At 37.8% G+C, this 22,075-nt stretch overlaps 1 long non-coding RNA gene across 1 annotated transcript; it reads left to right on the forward strand.

Moving 5' to 3' along the window:
• The first annotated feature begins 2,848 nt into the window (after positions 1-2,848).
• On the forward strand, positions 2,849-17,878 carry LOC308497765. Its single transcript, XR_013993367.1, has 3 exons — positions 2,849-2,976; positions 4,460-4,541; positions 11,248-17,878. It is a non-coding gene; the product is annotated as an uncharacterized lncRNA (long non-coding RNA).
• The last annotated feature ends 4,197 nt before the right edge of the window (positions 17,879-22,075 follow it).

A 22,075-nucleotide genomic window follows, 5' to 3' on the forward strand; every position in this document is an offset into this window, starting at 1 on the left:
AAAACAATATAACTTGGTTGATTTTGTCCATGTGTTTTCCAAGAATTTTATATAACTCAATCCCCTTCTTCAAGTTTGAAATCACAAACAGTGCCTCCCTTACTCAGGTTTATGTTTGTGCTATCAAATGCAGGTCTACTCAACTGCTGCCTGGACACGAGGTGGGGGCATTATATAATTATAACTTTATAATTGCAGAACAAGATAATCCCCACAACTAGTGCACTCCCTGTTTGTTGGTTGCTAGGCAGAAGCTTGAATGACCATTTTTCACTTGGATTAGTCACATGGCACCTCCTTACTATGAGAAAGCCTGGGAAATATGATCAGTTTTCCTAAGGCGGAAGGTAGAAAGACACTGGGGGCACCCAGCAGTCTCTGCACAGGCGTAAGCAAAATCTTAAATAATCATTTTTGTCAGGGATCTTGCAGAATTCCTAAATTACAACACAGGCTTACCAAGATGACCTAGAATTCCTGCTGGTGAATTAATATAATTACTAGGTTCTCCAAGTAGATATTTACAGTATTTTAAAAAAAATTTTTGTATTTGTTTTTGTTTTTAGGAACACCCACGGTGTATCTAGAGAATTTTTAAACATGAAGGGGGATGGTTGTTAAGAGGAAATAAATGAGAAACAGTCTGTATTATCCCAGTTGATTTTATGGTTGTTTTTGATTCTTCCCTAGTTGTCTGGGTTTCAGGAAGAAAAATACCTGTATTTGCGGGTGGTTTTCAAAATATGCTACTACCAGTGCTGCACTGACCAATCAGAATGTAGGGCTGGAGCAGAGTCCTGGAGATCCCTGCTGTGCTGGCAAGTGAACCCTTCAGTTGCCAGATAGAGAGTAAGTCTGGGAGGACGCTGGGTAATACTGTGAGGCAGGGGAGGGAAAGTCAGGTTTGGGACAATGGCTCCTCTTGAGCAAGTGTGGAAGTATTTTAATATTTTAGTAACCAAGTTACATATCAATCGACCCTGCCAACATCCTGGATTCAAGAGACTATCCTTTCCTTACTGAATTATCTTGGCATCTTGGTCAAAAATTGACCATAAATGTTAAGAGTTTGTCTCTGGACTCTCAATTCTGTTCTATTGATTCTGTATGCCTATCTTTGTGACAGTACTACACCGTCTTGACTACTGTAGCTTTGACAGTTTTGTCATCAGGTAGTATAATTACTCCAATTTTATTGTGTTTCAAAATTGTCTTAGCTATTCAAGGTCCTTTGTATTTTCATACACATTTCAGGATCAGCTTGTCAGTTCCTACCCCCCTCCCCCAAAATGCTGGAATTTTATTAGGGATTGCATTGAATCTAATCAATTTGAGAACTGCCATCTTAACAGTAGTCCAATAATCCATGAACATGGAAAGTCTCTCCACTTATTTAGATCTTCATTTCTCTCAGCATATTTTGTAGTTTTCAGTGTATTTTGTTATTTTTGATGCTTTGCAAATGCAACTGTTTTCTTAATTTCATTTTCGTTATTAGTATAGAGAAATACAGTTGATTTTTGTGTATGGATCTTGTACCCTAAAACCTTGCTAAACATACAAGTTATAGTATTTGTTTTTGCTCTCTCTGTATGTTTATTCCTTATTCTTCAGAGGATCATGTCATCTGCGAATAAAGACAGGTTTTTTTGGTGTGTTTTTAATTTTTTTATTAGTTTCAGGTGTACAAAGTAATAGACGTTTACATACAATGGGCAGAGGACATGCAAGAACATTTTTCTAAAGAGGACATACAGTTAGCTAACAGACATACTATTATCCTTTAATCTCATTACAATCCCAGAAAGGTCTTACAATGCATGGGACAGCTGGGTGAATACATTCCACAGTGCGCCCCCACATGGTTGGTAAGATCTCAAGATTTGAAACTTAAGTGCTAGGGTCCAAATCCCTTTTGTTTCTTCCATTCTGGATGCCTTTTGTTTATCTGCCTTTTGCAGTGGCTCCACCCTCCAGTACAATATTGAATAGAGATGGTAGGAGCCTGTGTCCTTGCCTTGTTTCTGATCTTAAAGGGAAAAGTGTGAAGTCTCACCATTCAGTATTAGCTGTAGGTTTTCTCGTAGATGCCCTTGATCATAAACTGTTAAAATACGATGCCGTGGCTTCATCAGAAGACTTAGGGAATTGCATCTTGAGGAGGTGTAGCCTTAGGAATCTGTACTTCTAGGAAGCGGCCTAGGTGACGGCCTTAGTGGTGTGTGAGGCCCCTGAAGAGGGGTCCCAATTACCCTCCCTGCCTCTCCTGGAACAATCGCTGAAGGACCTCAAGAGCCCTACAGATGGATGTAGGAAGCGACAAAAGTGTCCCTTGTAACAGGTTGACTTCCGGCAGAAGGGCCCTGAAAGAAAAATGACAAATCTGCTCTCGTGTATTGACCAACACTGTAAACAGCAGTCCAACGTTTGGGCCCTTTAAGAGTCTAAATGGGCAAAAGTCAGAGACAAACTGTAGTTATATTGTTTGCCTAGGTTTCGTGCTACGCCCAGAATTAAAAGCTGCAGGGCCTGAGAATGAAATTATTAGTACAGTTTAATGGTAGTTTAAAATAGTTATGTGGCCTAGCCAGACTACCTTACCACAAAGTGACATCGCTTCTACGAGGAAATAATTGTACATTCCTAACAAACGAATTACAAAAGCATTTATCCCTGCTATTACCTCAACCCTGGGCCCCAGTCCAACAAAAAGAGAGTGAAAAGAATGGGGCTAGCGCTATTGATTGACGTATATTCCAACCAATCTACAAGAGAAGGAGAACGCGCCTGCGCAAGTCGTCATCCAACCAATACCCCGCGGCAGCGGCAGAGGCGGGCTTGCGCAAACGGCCATCGCAGGGTTGGCGGAGGTGGGAAAGAGCAAAGATGGCGGAGTGAGGCGTTCCGCGGCATGCCCGCCTGTGGGCCGGGGATGGGCCGGCCCCCGGGCGGTCAAGTTCTGCTGGCTCGTGCGAGGTAAGCCGAGACAGCGAGCGACGGGGGCACGAGTAGGAAGTGGCGCGGCCCAACCCGGCGGGGCACGGGAGCGCGCGGAGCCTGCTCGCGGCTGGCGCGGGCATCGGCCAGTCGGCCGCGAGTGGGTTTTCTCCCGAGCTGCCCCCGGACGGCCGCCCCCGCCTTGCGTGATGTGTCTCGTCAGCACCCGGCCCTCTGCCCACCACTGCTCGTCTCAGTGCCGTGCCTGTGGCTGCCGGGTAGTTCCCGGTGACGGCACCCACGCGGGTGTATATTTGTCAGCAGCTGCGTCGGCTTTCGGTTTATCTTTTCAAGAAAATCTTTGTTTTATTGATGTATTTGTACTCCTCGCCTCACGGCTTCGTGGTCGCTGTTTTGCCTGAGGCTGCGGCATCAATCCGGGCCCGTTGCGGCTCGGAGTATTTTATGTCCCTGGTCCGTTGACCTTGAGATTTGGTGTAACGGGTTCCCCCTCCCCCGTCCAGGATTTTAGTTGCATCTGGGTGGTGCGCCTTCTCTTGCTGCGTTTACTGTGTTCATTCGTTCGCGGCCCCACCTCTGCAGCTTGAGGTCGGGGTCAGCAGCTTTGTCCTCGTGCGGTCGGCCTGGTAATTGCCTGGTGGGGCATTAATCCCGGCTGGCTCTTAGGTCCCGGTGGAATTCACCGTTGTTTCACAGGACTAAAGGAGTCCGTACAATTTTTACTGATTTTTTTATAGAGAAAATGAGTTGGGAATTGTTATCAGAACATAATTTGTGTAACGTGGGGTTGCAAAGTGTAATATTGTAAGGAGTTTGTATTCAGTTCTTGTTTAACATTATGGGGTATCTCTTTTGTCAGTTTGCGTTGTTACCACCCCTCTCTTGATCTTTGAGGTTAAATTCTGGGAAAGGTTCCTGTTGCTGGGTTTCTGAATTGTTGAAATCTGTTTAAACTTGGCACGTTAGTTGAGTCCTGTTCCAATGACATGTCATAATATTATACAAATGAATGTTTCTGGTATGCTCTTTGCTGGCCCTGGATTTAGCAGAGCTGAAAAGAAGCAGGTAAAGAAGAACTTCTAAATAAGACCTTTCTTTTGATTTTGTTAGGAGTAGGTTTTCATTTCATCTAGAATAAAGAAGATACAGGACAGAGGGAAAGGAAGGGAACATTTTTCCTCCTTACCTTACAGAGGAGAGTGGTCATCGATACTAAAGCAGAGGTCTTTGGGGGGAATAGGGTCCACGGTATCATTATCGAAGGGGACAGTATTCCATAAATACTTGGGAGCCACTGCTCCAAGAGTTTTGACATCTTTATAAAATTAATACCAGTGCAGGTAGAGAATAACTTCTTTCTTAATTGTTCCTTCTGAATAGTTTTCGATAGTGATGTTTTTTAGAATAGCTTGATTCGTTTGAATGATCTGGCATGTGAATGCATATAGCATAAGTGAAGGCTGTATCCTTACTGTAACGTTCTTTTTTTTCCTTATCACAGGAAGAACATTTTCCTTGACTTTTAGGTTACTTGTATATTCATCTCGAAAAGAAAACAAAACCCTGAACTCAGGATTTGGCAAGTGAGTAATAGTGGCTTATGCTTCCAAATACTGTTTAAGCAGCTTGAAAATATATAGAGAGAGGTGGAACAATAAATCATTAGCTTCAACTGAAGATGAACATCAAAAGTGGCTATATATTATTGATATTTAAGCTAAACCTCTTCTTTCCAGCAAAAGCAGTGTATTGAGTATAAAAAAGGAAAAAATCATTTGCCCAAACCGATAATTTTTATTAAATAAAAAAATTACCGATTTAATTAGATGGAAGTTCAGCTGATAAAATATGCTACTAGGCAAATTTTAGAATATATTCACTTAAGTTTTAATTATAGACAAATATTGATTATTTTAATCTGTAATTTCTAAATCTTTTAAGTACACCTTTAATGTTCCTAGGTATGAGTCTGTTCTGTACCAAGTGTTGATGCCTTGTGAATTTACACCAGAAGTAGGTTCTGTTGCTCAAAGAGCAAGAGGTGATACGTGCTTTCATAAATGACAATACCTTATCTGCAAAATAGGGTTTCATACTTACTGAACTAGTTTTCTAGTGCTCCCGTGTCAAAGTACCACAAACTGGGTGACTTAGAACAAAGAAATTTATTGACTCACAGTTTTGGAGATCAGACATCCAAAATTACGGTGTTGGCAGGGCCATGCTCCCTCTGAAGGCACTAGTAAAGGATCTGTTCCAGGCTTCTTTTCTAGCTTTTGGTAGTTCCTTGGCTTGTGGCAACATGACTCCATTCTTCACGTGGTATCTCCCCGGTGGGTGTGTCTGTGCCCTAAATTTTCCCTTTTATAAGGACACCAGTCAGATTAGATTAGGGGCCCACCCTGCTCCAGTATGACCTCATCTTAACTAATCACATCTGCAGTGACTTTTCAAATAAGGTCACATTTTGAGGTACTGGCTCTTAGGACTTCAACATACGGATTTGGGGAGGATACAGTTCAACCTATATCATCTACTCAGTAATATACATTGATAATATTTTATAAAAATCATTCAGGGTAAAACTGCTTTAAAGAATAAAATCTTGTATACGACTTATGTGAGGTACTTAGAGAAGTCAAAGTCATAGAGAACTTAGAATGTAGAATGATGGCCAGGGGCTGCAGGGAGGGAAAATGGGGAGTTATTTAATGGGTACAGAGTTTCAGTTTTGCAAAATAAAGAGTTCTGCAGATGGATGTGATAGTTGCACAACTATATGAATGTACTTAATACCACTGAATTGAATATTTAAAAAAGGGTTAAGGTAAATTTTAAGAAATTGAAAAAAAATAAGGAAAAGAACTCCCAACAATATATGTATATATGCATGTAAATGCATGTGTGTACGCATGCGAGGTGTGACAATTAAGTTCGTGAACTTGTTGCTTAACTTTTTTGATATCAGAGGGATTATTCATTATGAATTTGTACCAACTGGGCAGTTTACCAACTTTACAATTTGGAAGTGCTGAAAAGTCTGCGTGAAAAGGTTAGATGACCTGAACTTTTCACCAACAGTTCATGGCTCTTCTATCACAATGCACCAGCTCACACAGCACTGTCTGTGAGGGAGTTTTTAGCTGGTAAACAAATAACTGTATTGGCACACTCTCCCTACTCACCTGATCTGGCCCCCAGCGACTTCTTTCTTTACCCAAAGATAAAGGAAATATCGAAAGGGAGACATTTTGATGACATTCAGGACATCAAGGGTAATACAACGAAAGGTCTGATGGCCATTCCAGAAAGAGTTCCAAAACTGCTTTGAAGGGTGGACTAGGCACTGGCGTAGGTGCACAGCTTCCCAAGGGGAGTACTTCGAAGGTGACCAGTGACTTTCAGCAGTGAGGTATGTAGCACTTTTTCTAGGATGAGTTCACGAACTTGTCAGACCCTGCACGCGTGTGTGTGTACACACGCACATGTACATACACACTGGGGGTGCCAAAAAAATGTATGCAATGTAGACACTTTGGTCAGTGTTGCTCAAGCAGTATTTCGCCGTAATAAGAAGTGTCTGGGCACTGATGGGAACTACTTTGAGCACCTCTTGTAATTGTAGAAGTCAAACGTGACTTGTAGTCATCTTTTGTTACCATTATATTTTGAGTATTACAATTTTAATACAGTTTTCCTTTCTTAAAATGTGTATACATTTTGTTTGGCACCCTCTGTATTTCAATATGAAGAAAAGGAATAAAAACCGATGGGCAAAATGCCTTTTAGGTGATAGTCTTTATCATACGCCTTTAGAGCAGAGGCTTTATTGCTTGGATGTAGAACCTTAATTAAGTTCAGGTTCACAGTAATAGAAACTGGACGTTGGTATAGCACAATATTGGTAGCAATCTAAATATCCATCTATAGGGAAGTGACGTGAATAAATTTAGGTGCCTGTATACTTAGAAGGTAGCTTTAAGTTCTGATATGGAATGATCTCTAATGTACATTAAAAGGAAAAAGCAAGGTGCAGAACAAGATGTATAGTGTGCTTTCATTTGTGGGGAGGAAATAAATCTACTTATATACAGGTTTTACATAACCATAGAAGCTCTCTAACAGGATATGCAAGAAACACTGTACCTTATTTCACCTTTTCCTATCATGTGCATTTGTTACCTTTCAAGTAAATAATTCAAAATACTCAAAGAAAGGAAGCACTCAGTAAATATTTGATAAGAGACTAAGAAGTTAATTTTACATTAGTATAGCCTATCCATATCTGGGGGCAGAAACTGTCCAACAAGCCCAGCACTTTTTTTAAATAATAAAAACTTAATTTGAATGATAGTGATAGCCATTGTATTTTGTGAAATGTGTTCTGAATTTACTATTTACGAAGCAAAGAAAGGAATATTTAACTCACATGATACATCATTCTTCTTGTCCTTAGAGGAAGTAAAGTATATTGACTTAATTTATTGATGCATAACAAATTACCCAAAGTTTTGTGGATTAAAACAACAGGAAACATTTATTACCTCTCCCAGCTTATGTGGGTCAGGAATTAGGGAGCAGTTTAGGTGGAGCTTCTGGCTTGGAGTCTCTTACAAAGTTGCAGTCAAGATAATGGCTATGGTGGCAGTCATCCGATCTTATTCCGTGGTGGCTCATTCACATGGCTGGCAGATTCCTGCTGGTAATGGCAAGCCTCAGTTCCTTCCAATGTCAGCCTCTTCCAGGGTTGCTTGAGTGTCTTCATGACACAGCAGCTGGCTTCTCCCGGAACAAGCACTCCAGGACAAGGCAGAAGCCACAGCCTCATCTGTGACCTTGCCTCAGAAGTCACTCAACTATCACTTCCTCCTCATTCTGTTGGTCACTATTTTGACAACCAGTGTACCTCGATAAAATTCTGACACTAACCATCTAGAATTAATGCGGACCCCACAAGTCAAAGGGCCTGGTCTCCAACAAGACTTCCTTCACTTTAGCGATGCATTTGCATTTTGGAAGATTCCTAGGCCACCCGAACTTGACCAACTAACTACAAAGTCAGGGGTTCCCACAACCCTGTCAGAACCAACTTTTGGTTTTGTTGATTTTCTTTGTTTTTCTATTTTATTTTATTTTATTTATTTTTTTAAAGAGGATTTTTTTAAATTGGAAAACAGTGTTTCTCCAGGGCCCATCAGCCCCAAGTCGTTGTCCTTCAATCTAGTTGTGGAGGGCGCAGCTCAGGTCCAAGCGCAGTCGCCGTTTTCAGTCTTAGTTGCAGGGGGCGCAGCCCACCGTCCCATGCGGGAATTGAAGCGGCAGCCTTGTTGAGAGCTCGGGCTCTGACCAACTGAGCCATCCGGCCGCCATGCCTTTCTATTTTATTTATCTCTGCTCCAATTTTTTTTTCTCCCTTCTTGCTAGCTTTCCATTTAGTTTATTCTTTTTCTAATTACTTAAGGTGTAGAGTTAGGTTGTTGATAACAGATCTTTTTTAACGTAAACATTTACAGCTGTAAATTTCCCTCTTAGCAAGCACTGCTCTTGCTGTCTCCCTAAGTTTTGGTATGTCGTGTTTTTGTTTTCATTTGTCTCAAAATATTTTCTAATTTCCCTTGTGATTTCTTTCACCAATTGGTTGTTTAGGAGTATATTGTTTAATTTCCACTGGCACATTTACTGTGAATTTCAAGGATTTACTCTCCCTCTCAGGGACAGAATCAGTGAAATTCTTTATTATACAATAGTCACATAGATCAACCCTGATGCTTCGTTAGGGGGGACTAAAAACATGTGAATACCAGGAGGCAGCAATAACGGGACCATCTTGGAAGCTGACTATCACACCGTCATTTGACTTAGATCTGTCTAACCCAAGTGCTGCCTTGAAAACTCCTGTTTTCCCTTTTAATCTTTGCAGCAAGTCAGATTTTATAACACAACGTTATTTTGTGTAATCAACATCACTAAATAAGTGACTTCAGAAACCTAGAAGTGCCTAATAAGGTACCAAGTTTACAGGGTTGTTCTTGTAAGTTTTGTAGATCAATGTACATAGTTAAGTGCTTACTGTGGGTCACACCCTATTCTAGGTGCTTGGAATTCATCATTGAACAAAATAGATTCCTTTGAGGTAGAACTTACATTTTAGACAAGGCAGTAAATGAGAAACAGTAATAAGTACCTTATGTAGTAGGTTAGATAGTGTTACCTGCTATGGATAAAAGGAAAGGTAGAGTAGGGTAAAGGAGAATGGTGGAAATACATCTGTGGGTAGGAAGGAAGGACAATAGAATCTTAAATAGGGGCTCAAAGTAGTCCTCGTTGAGAAAATTAACATTGGAGTAAAGGTGAGGGGATTAACTACGCACATACCTGGGGGAAGTCTTCTCACACAGGGAACAACCAGTACAAAGGCTGTAGGGTGGGAGCATGCCTGACATTCCAGGAAGAGCAAGGAATCTACTGGAGCCCACGATGGGGGAAGAGAGAGTTGGGGTCAGAAGAGATACAGTCGAAGGGGGGTGCTTTGGATCTTATGGGGAATTGTAGGTCAGTCTTTGGTCAGAACTTTGGCTTTTATAATGACTAATTGTTTTTGAATGGGTGCTACAGTTTGATACATATGTGTATTTAGTGTATACAATTGGGTAGTCATGTCTGAGATGTGAAATTGGGTATTTTGAAGAAAATACAAACTTAGGATACTCTAGCATTATTGCCTAATATTAAGTTATAAATTGGAGGATGAGGTTTACATATAATGAATATGCATTTTATCAGTTGTTATTGCTGAAGGAATGTTTTTAAAAGAATCTAGACAGGTTTCTTACTAGGTGTTCTTTTTAAAGGCCTCTGATGCTTGTTTGGTTTATATATTCTGGAAAGTCCTAGCTTGTATCTTCTTTTCCCCTCAACATTACTGCCAATTATCTTGCCATAGAGCTGCCTAACAGCGCTAGTGGCTGCTGCGAACTTTGAATTAGCCTGAATGAGGTTGGTGCAAAAGTAATTGCGGTTTTTGCAGGTTTTTTTTTTTTAATTGTTGTTGTTTAACCTAAGCCGCAATTACTTTTGCATCAACCTAATATAATGAAACAACCCTGTTGCCCATAGGGTTCTAAAAACCTGTCTGTGGATCACCTGTTTTTTTTTCTCTTACTTCCAGTGCAGCTTTTGCAATGAATGCAAATTTTGTAGGTCTGTTATTTTATTCTGAATTAATTTATATTTGTCTTTCATAAGTTTTGAATCAGAACCCTTATATTCAACCAAAAGAAGTAACTCAAATTAAGTTGAGAGTTGAGGTATTTTTTTTTAATATATGTGAATTACTGAAAATAGAGGGTTAGGAAGACTAGTTAACTAATTGCTATTGGCCATTTGTGTAAGCCAAAGTAATTTATTTAAGCTTTTGATATTCATATGTGATTTAAAAATTTTTATTGTAAAATATATATAAAGTTTATCATTTTAACCATTTTTAAATGTATAATTTGGTGCCATTAAGTATATTCACATTGTTGTGCAACCTTTATATATCTATTTCTAGAAGTTATTCATCATCCCACACAGAAACTCTGTCCATTAATCAGTAACTCTCCTTTCCCCTCCCCCAGCCCCAGGTCACCTTTGTTCCACTTTTCTGTCTTTAATAATTTGTCTGTTCTAGGTAACTCATGTAAGTGGAATTATACAGTATTTGTCCCTTTTTTGTCTGATTTACTTTTTCATATATTTGCAGTTTCACAAGTGTTAGGTTTAACGACCTGCTAATGTTTTTACATGCTTGCATTTGATCATGATACAATAAATATTGTTTTACTTGTATTTTACAAAATTTTTATTATTCAGTTGTATCTTATGTAGTTGAAGATACTTCAAAGTAAGGTGATTCATATGGTTTTTGAATTTTAAATATTTAGACATCAAATTTGGAGTACAATACGGCTTTTAAACACGTTTTTAAAAAATGTACGTTTTATATACAATCATTCTATGGCTGTAAAAACTTGGAATATGTTACTTCATTAGCATAAAAGGAAATTAAGTATCTCATTTATAAGTTTTTTTAATAATAAATCTAGCTTTTTTGTATTTTACTTATATATTTTTTCTGGCTACTGCTTCTACTATTGTGATGAGGATACTGAATTTCAAGTTATGGTTGGACATTTTTTTCTAGGCAATATGTAATGTAAATATTATTTTCTTTCTATGTGTTAAATATTTTTTATGCAGAAATACCTGTCTTAATTTTCCTGTTCTTAATTCATTTTGTATTTCCAGGTATTTCTGTGTCGTCTCCTGGAGTGGATAGTCCTGCTTTGTTTATCCAGCCACTTTTTCTAATCTTGAAATATGGATGTCTCTTCTCTACACTTACCTCCATGATTTGGATTGGAAAAGGCTGCTTTTCTTTTTTTTCCACCTCTCAAATTCAACTCAGAGAAGATCCTAGGGTGCAGTTATCCTACAGACTTCTCCAGGAAGAAAGAAGCAACTGACATGTGTTTTCTGCTGCTACTTTCTTAATTGTAAAGAGATTATCTTGCAACCTGAAGGCTGATGTTTAATTTGAAACAGGTGCTTAGATGGTGGTATTTGTGAATTCTCTACCTTTTGTTCCCAACAAGAAGACTTACATATAAATAGCAAGTATGGATGACATTAGAGTTTTCTTTAAATATCTTCCAGTTTCAGCCACTATCATAATAAGCACAGTTGAGACTGCAGTAGCAAATTCCAAATAATGTGTTGAACTCTGAAATGAAAGAGATGCTAAAAAATTACATATGTATCTAAGTACTGGCTCATCCTGCGATAGATTAACTGGATAAGAACAAAGGTCCAGTTTTGCAGTAAAACCTTTGATGTGATAAAGAAGCATAAAGACAAAATATTGCAAAGGTTAATTTCATATATGAATAAACCATCCCAATCTCTGTAAAAATCCATATTTTTACATGTGTGAATCCACATTTTTGAATGAGAAGAGGAATTTTTCTCCTAGAAAAAGAAGCTGTTTTTTTCTAAGAAGTCTTTGGACATTTGGTATTTTTAAATGTTTTTCATTCTTCAAAGGACCACACTGCAGCTGCTAACCCTATGAATGCATGCTTGGGTTTAGTGAAAGATTGGTAAAAAGAAACAAAAGTTTTGAGTCCAGTGATGGAACCCTATTCACCTCTGTAGGATGAGAGGCTGCTATATTACCAATTACTTCATTCTTCTTTATGGAGTCTTATATAGCTCTTGAGATGGTTTTCTGTGCTGCTAGGCTGGAAGAAAGGTGACATGTGGTTTTTCTGCTCTGAAGATGGGATGGACCCTACAGTATAACCTGCCTTCAACTTTGGACATGGAGGAATGGGGGGTTGGGGGAGATGATAAGTTTCCGTATAACTCCCTTCTAAGAAAAAGATGTGAAAATGCCTTGTGCAGCTCCACCTGACTTTATGGCATTTTATATTCTGTAGCTCTGTTTTTTGTAAAATCTTAAATAACTTTTTTCCTTTGGCTCAAGATAGGTACTTGGATGCTTGATTTATTTTTCTAGATAGCTGTAATGTTCGGCTGTGTAGGCTGGGACTCAGGTAACTTTCTCCAGTTGGAACTTAACTTGCTCATCAGAGAACCGGCCTCAGAAGCAGTGTTCCCAAACTTGTGGTTAGGTCAGGGTACATTAGAAGAAATTCAGGGTCTGACAAAAACCTCAAACGAGAAAAATAGTTCCAATAAGACATATGGATCTTCCTTCTTTTCCCTTAAAACTTATACTATATGATGAACAGACTATAGTCGTAAAGCTGTTCTTAAAAATCAACAGAGGACCAGTGTATGAATTGTCAGGTCTTTACATAAGAGTGAAACCTTTATGAGTCTTTGTGAGCAGAGAAAGGATTTAAAGCTTCTCAGATGAAATTAAAAACAAACCATCCAAGATCATCTCTGGTTTAGGGAATGTTTTCCCAAGGCTATACATGCAATGATGCTGAAAACTTCAGATTTACCAAAAATTGAGAGTGGTAGAAATGGCAAAAAAGTGGAAATGTTGAGCACTCTTAATGATTAGTTTAATTGGTCAACCAATTTGAATTGGCACAGGAAGCGTTTTAATTACATCATAGAGGTAAATACATAATTTCCTTTAATTGAGGGCTGTTACTAAGTGGTAAAGCATAGAAATAACTTTGGATAAAGGTAACTTAAATTTTTCTCTAACTTCCCAGCCACTTCCTGATATTTTAGTATTTTGGTATTGTTAAGGACAGAATGGAACTTTCATACATGGGTCCATCCCATTGGTACGTTGAAAATACCATATGTTATGGAGAATTTGGATGTTCAGTTGTCTGTTACCCGTCCTCCCCAGGTGTTTTTGACGATTTTTGGGGTAAGATCATTGGCAGGAAACAGGGACCCTGTACTATCAGCACCAGTGAAACCATCTCAGGGCCACTTATTTGAATATGTATCAGACTCAGCCTCTCCAGTTGCTTTTTATTTTCTCATTTCACAACTAAGACAGCTACCTTTTAATGCTCTTTCATGTTGTTTCTGCATCTTGTCACCAAATGGCATTTAACAAAATGGGTATTTTCCAGTCGTACTTGCCCAGTGTTTACTTAATACATCTACATTTTTTCCTGGTCTATTTTGGTGCCCTTCTTGGTGACAAAAGCTGTAATTTTAGGCAGGACTATGCCTTGATCTATAGCTGTACCTGCTTCCTTTGCTCATCTGTTAGCTGGCAGTTTTTCTTTTAAAAAGTTAAAAACGGGATATGTGCAATAGAAATATATATATGTATATTTTAATACTTGTGGACAAATGTTACAAGTTGTTTAAGAACAACAAAATCACCAATGTCTTCCATTTTGAGATGTGTATAGTTTTGTAAGCATTAGTGCTTGGTAGCGTATTGTAGTGCCTGCCATGTTAGAGGTTAGTGCATGAACCTAGTTATAATTTAAACTTCAGAATGAATTATTTTAATAACCAATAGTGTAAAAAGAGTGGAAAATCTTTTTTCATAAATTTCTGTATCCATGATATACTACCTGGGGAAAGGAGATTAGGCCAAAAAGACTCATTTATGAACAGAAATGTGGGGTCATAATGTGAAATACTGTGTTTGAGGATACTTAGTTTTCCACAAGGTAGCTGGAAACCAGCTGCCTTTGTGTCTTATGAAACCTCAAATTAAAATGAGGCCCCATTTTACGATTCTACTTTGTTCTCAGTTTGAGGTGAAATTGTTCTTACGCTGTTTTCACATTATATGTCCTAGGTTTATTATTTTCCTACTCCTTTTGCATCAAGCAAGTATATTTTGAATGTCTTAACTGAGATGCTGTGTTAATTGCTTGAGTGTTTTTCTAATCTGCAGACCATTTACATTCCCTATTTGCAGCATGCTAACAGAAGAACACTGGTCAGTAGTTCAGTGCCATAGAGTAATTTGTCACAGGCTTTTCCTATTTCCAAATCTGCTAAATTGTGTATTGATGGAATTCCAGACCGTTTCATGAGGGTTGGGAATGTAACTGATGGAGCCTTCCTAGATTGCCCTGTAGTAACTCTTGCTTGGTTATAGTAAGCTGCCTCAGACAGCTTTCACTTTTTTCTACTTTCTTTATAGACATAAAAGTTGTTCTGTTCTGAAAACGTAAGACAGCTTTCTGTGGAAAAGAAATGCCTACCTCTAAAAGCTGCCTTTAGAGGAAATGGCAGTTTGGAAATGGCAGTTCTTTTAGGTGATTTTTAAATCTTGGTATTAGGAGAGTCCAGGATTTACTGGCACAGGTTCTACAGTTAGCATGATAGGAAATGTAAAACTATTTTAATGTGGTGTGTCTCCTGTGTAGAAACAAGCTTAGACAAATTTTTTGGCAGCAGATCTCCAGGGCCCCAGGGTTACATTCTCAGTGTATTTTTAGTAGTTGTATTGGCTCAAGTAGTTTAGTGCCTGTGAGAATCCATTTCTGAAAAGCATTTAAACATTTTTTAAAAAAATACCTCTGAAAAGGTAATGAATGCAAAGTAGCACAGTATATAGGAAAGGATATTTCCTGTTGCAAAAAAAAAAAGCCATTAAATGAATAATTTTCAAGAGGTGGAATTTTAGTAGCAATAACAGTTTTGCATGTAGAGAAGTTGCATTACCAAGGTTGTAGAGGAAGTATTGCTACTTGAGTTTGTGAGGCTCTGCGATTAACAGTTGCACAAAAAGATGTTCTAGATAAAGAGCATATAAAAGGTACTTTTAAAACTATGAATGTATCTGAATATGTCAGTGTGAAAAATAGCAACTTTTGTGTAAGTTAAAGGTTAAAGACCCTATTTGTTTCCTAGAACAGAGTGTTAACAGCCATTGAATTAAACTTCTAGTGCTTACTTAACCTGGAAACAAATGTACTCCTAAGGCAGTCCCACAAAAGCCATCGTGTATGGATTCTGCTTTTAGCACCAGGCTAACAGCATACTTTTTGCTTTGTCACCTTATCTTTTTCCATTAGTTTTCTGGGTGCATTTTTTAAAAGGAAAAGTTTGTAGTGTATTTAGGGTTGAAAAAACCAGATAACTTGGATAGCTGGCTTTTCCTCATGCCTACGGCTAATTTAGGGGAGTTAGCATTTAAAGGTGTAAAACAAAAGGATTGAAGAGACTGGCCAAAGAGAGTGTTGGGTTTTTAAACCTTGTCTAATGTAGACGTGCTAGGCCTATGGCCTGTGACTGCTTATTGTCACAAGAACCCAGCAAACTAGCTTCTTGACCTGAGGAATCATATAACTCACATCAGGATATAATGGGATGGGGGTGACTTCATGCCTTCTTGGCCATTCAGCACCTTGAAGATCCTTGAAAAGTGTGGGTTTATGTTCCCTTGTTTTGCTGGAGGGGAGACTAAAACTGGAATAGATCTAAGAAAATAGTCCCTATAGAGTATTTACTTCTTCTCTGGCAACTCCAAAGGAGAGGGGAAAGGCTGTACTAAATTGATTATAGCTCCTCTTTAAATATCCGACACCATCAGTTGGTGTTAGAGACACTGGAATAACCAAGCAATATTGAGACATCTGCATGATCATGAGGACATCACTGCATATTACTGTAATGCCAACAGCTTAGTTACTTAGAACAATTAAAGATTACCCTTCACAGCCACGTTAATAGTTCTAAATGCTAAAATGTGCTGTAAGTTTTTGTAATCTCAAAAGTATGCGGTTACTTTTCATTGTTGTGGTCTCATGTTTACTCTTTGTGTACCTGTAATATGCAAAATATGAAGAGACCCTTGGCCTCCAGGAGTTTACATTCTCATGGTGCTGCTGATGCAAGCAAATTACTTCTAGTTTATTTAGAACATTGCTTAGCTATTAATTATACCATATTTGGAAGGAACCGTTGGCCAACAGTTCAAAAGCAGAGGGCTATGCTAAATTTCAGGGCATTGATTTTGAGTTTACATTGTATTAGCTCTGCTGTTCATAAACTCCTTTTCCCAGGGAGCTTTACAGGCAATGCTCATTAATGTGAATCAGAAAAGAAACCATTCTGCCTAAGCGTCTTTACCATCCCTACCTACGCTCTATGCTGTAGCAGTCAGTAAATGGCCAAGAAAACTTACTGCTCCAGAAGCATCTCTCAATTCTTTTCCGAGTTTTTACATCATTCTCTACCCTAAAGGACCAGCCTTTTATAACTGAATAGTGGTCCTAATTTTAACCGTTTTGTGTAACTTTTGTACCACGGTTCTGAAGCAGCATTGTGATAGATGTAGAGCATCTGCCTGCATTTCTAAGCAATCACTTTATTAAACTACATTTTTGGTTCAAACTTTGCATGTATCCTTCCTCTGAATCAAGGGATTTAAACTGTGCATGTTTAAAACTGGGTCTGGATGAAAGTGCAGTCAATAGTGGCAGGCCCATGACTTGATTTTAGAGTACCAATATTCTAATGCATGACGGAAAATGTCCAGTGTTATGTGTTTGCTAGTAATTACATATATGCACTTACTAATGAAGTGATAGAGACTTAAACCAATAGCTTGACTTTATTGTTTGGATTATTTTCATTTTCTAATTAAAGGTTACCTTACTTCCATTGAAAATGGGAGCTAGAAGATAAATGGGGAACCACAAGACATTCAAACTCGGGAATAGAGCATAATAGTACTCACGCTCTAACCTCTTGCCTGGCTCCATTAGTCCCCAAGCATGTTTAACAACAATACAAAAGGCACAAATTAAGCATGTTGAATAAATAAATAAGCTGCTATGGCTACACTAATCAGAAAGGTGCAGAGTTTCAGAAAGGGTAGGAAAAGTAGGGAATACAAGGGTGAAGTACGTAAAACAATTAGGTATGGGGTATGTGGCTTAAGTTTGCATCTCTTAAAACTACCTTGTTTCCCTGAAGATAAGACCTAGTCGGACAATCAGCTCTAATGCGTCTTTTGGAACAAAAATTAATATAAGACCTAGTCTTGTATAGTAAAATAAGACCAGGTCTTATATTAATTTTTGCTCCAAAAGACGCATTAGAGCTGATTGTCCAACTAGGTGTTATTTTCGGAACAGGGTAGTATCCTGGAAACAAATAGGAGCAATATGCACATACTTCCTATGTTCCAGGATTTTCAGATAACTAGGCAACTCTTCTGGATTGTACTGGTATTGACCAGCTATAAAGGATCCTTGCAGCAAAGGAGACCGCTGTGTTTTGTGGAAATAATCATGAAAATGTTGGCACAGCTGTGGTTTGGTTTCTCTTTTGTTACTGTATTACATTAATTTTTTTGTTAATTTTTTTTAATAGCCAGAGTTTTATTCTTGATGATTTGGTCAGACTGCATAGTTTTTTGCCTAAAGCTTTCAATGCCAGGTAAATAGGTGCAAGTTTTCCCATTATGAAAAAAAGAAAAAACCTTGCCATTTATTTTCTTGATTGATGAAGATAATAGATGTTTATTGTGGTAAATTTATTAAAATTTTTGAGAAGATTTCTGCCTTTGGAATAACCCTTATAACTACAAGTAATTTTGACAATAATAATTTACAAATGGAATTCATTATATCTGAAAGAGGCCTAAATAGAAGAGGGATTAGACTAAATGATTTTTCACTAGGCCCCTTCCAGGTTGAAAAATAATTTTTCCAAATTGTTTTAACCTCATTTTCTTTGCTGTGGGATTTTACTCCAGATAGCTTTGGGAATGTTTAAGTGTAATGGTAAGTTTCTAGTAGTTCACAACTGAATTAACAAAGTCATTGCAGTGTTTGGTCTCCACTCAAATACAGGAAGTGAGATGTCACCCCATATGTAAATTTTCTCTTTGCCACTTATTAACCACATGTCTGCCAATGAAACCAACAAAGATTTAAGGACAGAGTTTCTCTAAACTGTTCCTATTTTTCCACTAAGGCATATCAAAAATTATTAGAAAACCAGACATCACAATTTCTCCAGAAACTCATATTCCTAAGTCAGAATAGACAGATATCTTAAGGGTACTGGCATTTTTCAAAAGATTGTCTCCTGTGGTGATGGTATGTTATGCCATTGATTAAAATATACTTTTCTCCCAGAGATAAGAAAGGAATTCTGGCAGTACATTATCATCAGTCCTTAAACAACAGAACAGTTTTGGTGCTTACCTTAAAATCATCCATCACTTGTAATCAAAAAGATTCATATTATATAGTACCCTTCACATAGTTTTATGTACTGTCAATTACAGTTGCTGCTCACTGTTTTTAGTTGCTGTTCTGCATCTTCTCCATGGCACGATTGGTGTACTCGTTGTTAACACTTTGATTGAATGTTTAAAGTATTACAAAAGGCAGCTTGCTTTTTAATCTATGCATCTTTACAAGGGATTTTAGAAGATATTTTATTCTTTGATGTAAAATGGAACTGCTTTAAGAGTTGGTAACTCTGCACCTGTGTGTGTGTATGTGTATGTGTGTGTATATATATATATATGTACATATATATATATATATCTATTTTGGCAATAAAGCAGCATGAGCTGAGAATGTACTGAAATTTCACTGTGTGTTACTTGGAATGGGTAATTTCTAATAATGCAGTAAATTATGGAGACGAGAAAAGGAACCTATCCACAGACCTGTGCTGAGGTAGGCTCCTGATGTCAAAATGAAAAGACGAAGGATCCAGGTTTCCTGACACTCAAGTTGTGGCTTCTGGTATAGTCCAAGGATACAGGCAGCCATCTGAAGAAAGAGGCATCCCATTTAAACTTGTGCTATTCCCCGTTTACCTTTGGAGCCAACCTTAACCTGGGTCTATGAGCAAATAAATGTTTCTGCTAAAGAAATGCCAAGCTAAGTACCATAATGACAAATATTTCAGGGAATCCTTCCTATTTAAAATATATGAAGCGTTTAAGATCCTTTTATATTTAATATTTAAATGTTGATTAAGTTAAAGAGGTTTTAACACTAAGATCCTTGATTCAGAGAAAAGGAGTTTAAATAGTAGAAAGTAAAGTAGATGTTACAAACTTTCTTGGAATTGGCTATTATTAAATGGAGACAGACAAAAGCTATGTGGTTTCTGTGGTGAAACTACTATGTAATAGTTCCTTTGTCTACAAGACTTCATTTAACACACACTGATAAACTCCATTCCAGGTACTGTGCTAGATGTTAGGGTTACAGTAACATGATTTCTTCCGTTAAGGAGCTCAAGGTATACAACGCGGGGAACTTCAATATGCAATTTTATTCTAACTACGTGGAATTTTGAAACTGCTTTAATTCAACATATATACAATGCTAAATGGTATCAAACTAAATAAAATAGCCTTAGAATCTGTTAATATCAGCCACCCTATCATCTGTTAGATTCCCAGAGCTCTTACACCACCTAAAGCATGTTCATAAAGCCAACTATTTGTGAGAGTATCAATTAGTACAACATTTATGGAAGACATAATATTAAAATTGTAAATACACATTTGATTCTGTCCCACTTTAGGAGTCCCTTCTACAGAAATATCAGTACAGATATGCAAACATATGGACAAGGATCCAATATAAAAATGGTTCAGTTCTGACATATTCATATAATTGAATCATATGCAAGTGTTAAAAATGAATAAATTTGCATATGCACGGGCAGAAAATTGTCCATGACATTTATTGTGTGTAAAGCAGGTTGCAGAATGTTAAAAATGTAATTGCCTTTGTTTTATCTCTTCGTGTGTATCCACACTCATGAAGATGATAATAACTAGTATTTAGTACTTACTATTAAACTAAGCACTGCTCTAATTACATTAGATGTATTCTTTAACTCGTTTTTAATCCTCACTATACCCCCTCAGTTTTTAATCCCTATTTTTCAAGAATTTAAATAAATTCTTCAAGTTCATGGTTAATAAGTACCCAACACACAACTTGACTCCAAATAGTTCGGCTCCGCCTGCTCACTTCCCAGAATGCTATATTATGCCTCTCAAAAATGAAAAGGGAAGTGTACACACCCTTTATTATCACACATCCATATCTGTATTTTTCTAGAGTGAGCATGTAATTTGTATTTGGGAAAAGAAATCTGTTTAAGTAAAACTAGCCAGCTTAACTTGATGTCAAGTTCAAGCATTTAACTTTCTACTGAAAGTCTACCAAAAAATGGCAATCAAGGGGTTAAAGGAAATTGGACAGATAATTTTTGACAAAGAAGCTAAAAACATACAATGGAGGAAAGACAGCCTCTTCAATAAATGGTGCTGGGAGAACTGGATAGCCACATGCAAAAGAATGAAACTAGACTGCAGTCTGTCACCATGTACCAAAATTAATTCAAAATGGATCAAAGACTTAAGCATAAGACCTGACACAATAAACTGCATAGAAGAAAACATAGGTACTAAACTTATGGACCTTGGGTTCAAAGAGCATTTTATGAATTTGACTCCAAAGGCAACGGAAGTAAAAGCTAAAATAAACGAATGAGACTATGAAACTCAAAAGCTTCTGCACAGCAAAAGAAACCATCGACAAAATAAAGAAGCAACCAACTGAATGGGAGATTTTTGCAAACAGTGCCTCCGATAAGGGGCTAATATCCAAAATATGCAAAGAACTCATGAAACTCAACAACAAAAAAACAAACAACCCAATTGAAAATGGGCAGAGGACCTGAAGAAACATTTCTCCAGAGGACATATAAATGGCAAATAGACATGAAAAAATGCTCAAAATCACTAATCATCAGAGAAATGCAAATAAAAACCACAATGAGATATCACCTCACCCCAGTCAGAATGGCTATCATCAATAAGACAAATAGTAACAAGTGTTGGAGAGGCTGTGGAGAAAAAGGAACCTTCATCCACTGTTGGTGGGAATGCAGACTGGTGCAGCCGTTATGGAAGGCAGTGTGGAGGTTCCTCAAAAAATTACGAATAGAATTACCATATGACCCAGCAATCCGTCTCCTGGGTATCTACCCAAAAAAATCTGAAAGCATTTATACATGAAGACACGTGTGCTCCAATGTTCATTGCAGCTTTGTTTATGGTGGCCAAGACATGGAAACAACCAAAACGTCCTTCGATAGATGAATGGATAAAGAAGTTGTGGTATGTATACACAATGGAATACTATTCGGCGGTAAGAAAAGATGATATAGGAACATTTGTGACAACATGGATGGATCTTGAGATTCTAATGCTAAGTGAAATAAGTCAGACAGAAAAAGCAGAGAACCATATTTCACTGATATGTGGTATATCAACCAAAAACAACAAAAGAACAAGACAAACAAATGAGAAACAAAAACTCATAGACACAGACAATAATTTAGTGGTTACCAGAGAGTAAGGGGAGTGGGGGGTGGGAGATGAGGGTAAAGGGGGATCAAATATATGGTGATGGAAGGAGAACTGACTCTGGGTGGTGAACACACAATGGGATTTATAGATGATGTAATACAGAATTGTACACCTGAAATCTATGTAATTTTACTAACAATTGTCACCCCAATAAATTAAAAAAAAAAAGGTTAAAGAAAATAGCTACATAAGAACTGCTTTTATATTTAGACAAATATGTTGAGGCAAACATAACCCACATACAAT

The sequence above is a fragment of the Rhinolophus hipposideros genome, assembly GCF_964194185.1.
Source record: "Rhinolophus hipposideros genome assembly, chromosome: 5".
Lineage (NCBI taxonomy): Eukaryota > Metazoa > Chordata > Mammalia > Chiroptera > Rhinolophidae > Rhinolophus > Rhinolophus hipposideros.